Genomic DNA, 3,764 nt, shown 5'->3' on the forward strand with positions numbered 1-3,764 from the left:
TTGCGGTTGTCTAAATGGAACATCCTGGAATGTGATGGTATGGATTTAGGCCAGCGTCAAGGAAGACTTTTAGATAACACTGCAAAACTCCAAAACATCCTGGAGATCCAAATGGATTCAAACTGTATCTGCTGGGGGCCTGTGATAGGCTGGACCACTCACATCACCCATATTAATCCTCATGGGATTGACCCTGTTAAGGTAGCAACGGACGACCTCATTTTAGGGGACATGAAGGAAGCTGAGAAAAGGGAGGTGACAGGGCTGTAGTCTGGAAGTGGGGGGCCAGATTGCAAACCCAGATTCTGCTGTGTGCAGCCTAGGAACCCTCGTGGTGTGGCCTGTCCACGTGTCAGGGCCCCCAGCCCCACGCCCGGCATACTGCGGGTGCCTGAGCCTTTGTCACCGTCATCTGGCCGTTATAAGACACACAGAAGCAATTTTCACTGAAGGAAGGCACAGGACCTTGTCTTCCCACCACTACTACACCCTCCCAGTTCCCTGAGGACTAGAATCCTTCTACTTCCCTTGCTTTCCTTTGCAGAGTCCTGCTCATGTGACATATGACAGTCCCCAATTCATAGCCAGCATCAGGAACTGCTACAAGGGAGGCCAAGAGCCTTCAGCCCTCCACCATGCCTGGGGACATCTCTATCCTTGGAGCCTTGGGGAACCTTATGCCCTACTTGCACACCCAAGATCTTGTCCAGAACATGCTGAAAATCTCACTCGGTTTGGAATGGGATGTAGCCATCACTGCACTTTCCACCGTGCACTCGTGCACTGCTTTGTCTGTGGCCTCTCAGACCTGCTGCAGGGGAGGCCCAGCTGGCAAGAAATCAGCAGCTTAGCCCTGGAAAGCCCGCACCAGGCAAGAGCTGACAGCTGGGAAGCTCTGTGTAGAAACAGCTTCACTCTACACGAAAGAGGCTGTATAAGCCCTCAGGGTCCAGAGGCAGTGCTAGAACCAAAGTGAATGAGAAGGCTTCATGATGGCCAGAGGCTCTGACTCAGGGAGGGGAGGGCATGGTGAGGTCCCTGCAGTGACCTGAAGGCCCACTGCATGCAGCTTCAGGTCGCCCAGAGAGGAAAAGGCAGAGGCCTGTCCCAGAGGTGTTCACGGACCACATGTGAATGGGCCAGACAGACAGAGCACCAAAGTCATGATCTGCTCCCATGGGTGCTCAGTGGAGGAACAGGGGCAAAGATGCACGTTGGCTGGGGAACTAGTTAACAACAAGAAACTTTCATTGACACTAGAAGGCTGTATCAGTTGCACAGGTTTGGCTGAAGTGACAGAAAACCCTCTTCTGGAGCTGAGCAGGAGGCCCTTGTGGACAGAGCTTGTATTCCCAGCCCTCTGTAGTTCCCACTGCTCCCTAGGCCCAGCCCCTGGAGGCGTCTGAGTTTGCTATTCTCCCCACAGCCTCATGTAGCTTTGCTTCCTCACCTGGGTATGAGCCAGAGCCATGCCTGGCCTACCCCAGTCCCTGGCCAGGGGGCTCAATGGGCTAAGATGCAGCCCTCAAGGCCAGCCCTGCAGAGGCAGCTGAGAAGAGGAGGAGGTGGGCCAGGCCTGAGAACAAGGGCTCTGGGAAGTGTCCCCAAGGTATGCCATGGCTTCTGACTTCCCTTGTGCATCCCTCCATCAGGCATTTGCAGACCCCAGCCATGCGGGCAGCTGTGGGCCCAAGGTCCACAATGAGGGCACACAGCAGCAGACGCCACGGCTGATGCTGCAGCTCTGGCAGCTCATGAAGCATAGCGTCCTGTGAGGTGGCTGTGACCAGGCCCATCCGCAGGGACACAAGGGGCTTGCCCAAGGTCATGCACGCTAACAGAGCTTAGATCCTCGGTCTGCCAGTCTATAAGGCTGCCCCTCCAAGAGCAGACCATCTTCCCTGGAAACTGCTCATCAGGCAGTTATAGGCAGGTGAGCTGAGTACAGATGGGGTGCAGGCGTCATGCTGAGGGTGGGCAGTGGGAGGCAGGGTCGGAAGAGCAAAGTCCTGAAGGGTGAGGGGCTTTGCTAGCTGGTGAGGAGAGGTACTCCCGCTGGAGGACCCAGCTTGTGCAAAGGCCCAGGGATGAGAGGCAATGTGGGCAAAGGGCTCGCGTGCTAAGGCAGGAGTAGCCGGTGTAACAAGTGACACTGGGTGCACTTGCCCCCATGTGTCGAAGCCTCCAGAGTCCCTCCCACCCCCGGCTCCACCCAGGACCAGGCAGCTCTGCCTCCAACTCTCCATCTGTGTCTTGTCCCAAGGCCCAGCCCACTAACTGTTGCCTCTGCACCCTGCACTGCCGTACTGTCCTGTCCTAGCTCGGACACAACAGATGGGTTCCCGCCCTTGAACTGATCATTACATCTCTTGTTACTGAGAGGGACCATCCTGATGTGTCCTCGAAGTTTAAAATAAGTTAAACTTGAAAAAAAACTCCAGACTGTCAGTGGTCTAAATAAGCACGGGAAGAAGAGAAGGTCTCTCAGTTCCTGTTAATGTTGGAGCCCTTCTGGTCCTAGAGAGAGGGAGGAGGTGGACGTGAGCCACACGTGGCATGTGTCTCTTCAGTATCTTGTCTATCTTCACATTTTTCTGAGCCCCTCTCTGCATCTAGCCCAGAGCCGTTACAGAGCTCACAGACTGCAGAGGAATCAGGGGGTATTCACAGCCCTAGGCAGGTGTGGGCAGAGGAAGGGGGTCTCGGTGAGGCCAGAGAAGGCTATGGGAAGGGGTTGGGAACCAAGAAGGGCTTCAAGGAGGAGGTGACATCAGCACTGGGTCTCCTAGGATAAGATATCATCTGGCCACAGTGAAGGAGTGAGAAAACATGATGAATGAACAAGTGAATGAACGAGCGAAGTAATGAATGGGTGTCCCCCAAACAGGAGAGCAAGGAAGAGCAGCCAGCCCAGGCCAGGGTGAAAACACAAGGCACCCTGAGTGGGAGGGCGGTGGTGTGGTAAGTGCCTCACACCTGTCTTTATGACCCTCTCGCTGCCACAACTATCGCGAGCTGGCTCCTTGGGAGCCCTGCTCTGTCCTCTGCTCCAGGAGAATGCGCATTATTTCTAGCAACATACCCCTAGGTGGCTTCGGTATGCCCATAGGTCCTTATACCCCCCTCCTGGGGGTCTGTGAAGAGGGGATGGTCGGTGTGCAGCCAGAGGGTGAAGAGGGAGGAGGAGGGTGGTAGGGAGCCCCTCAGTGGTCGAATCGTGGCGTGAGGTATGTCAGGGGTACAGCAGAGAAGGGCACTGCATCCAGCTCCAGGCTCCAGCTGGAGGTGCCTTTCTTTGCCAGGGGGACATGGAGAGGACAGGAGGCAGTCCTAGTCAACCACACAGGAGGAGCTGGACATGGCAGCCAAAGGTGTGATGGAGGGTAGGGTCAGAGCTCCTGACCCAGAGGACACGCGGTGGGGCATTGCGGAAGGGGCTGGAGGACAGCAGGGACTTTCCCACTGGGCTTGTCATGTTGCTTTCACAGCATCCCGATGCCTAACACAGCTGGGCCCAGGGAAGCTGCTCTGTAAATACGTGTGGACCTGACCCAAAGGCACCCATTTCCACTTGAAGCCTCAAGAAGAGAACTGGCTGAGTTCAACAGACTGATAACCCAGACTTGGGTTAATTAGCTGGAAAGGGGAAACCGAAAATGACCGAATGAACAAAGTACAGACTCGAGGCAAAGCTAAGATTTCACACTAATAAATAGGACACACAGAGCCTTCTGTTGCCTCAGGGCCTTTGCCCATGCGCTTCT

This window comes from Suricata suricatta, chromosome 12, assembly GCF_006229205.1.
Source record: "Suricata suricatta isolate VVHF042 chromosome 12, meerkat_22Aug2017_6uvM2_HiC, whole genome shotgun sequence".
NCBI lineage: Eukaryota > Metazoa > Chordata > Mammalia > Carnivora > Herpestidae > Suricata > Suricata suricatta.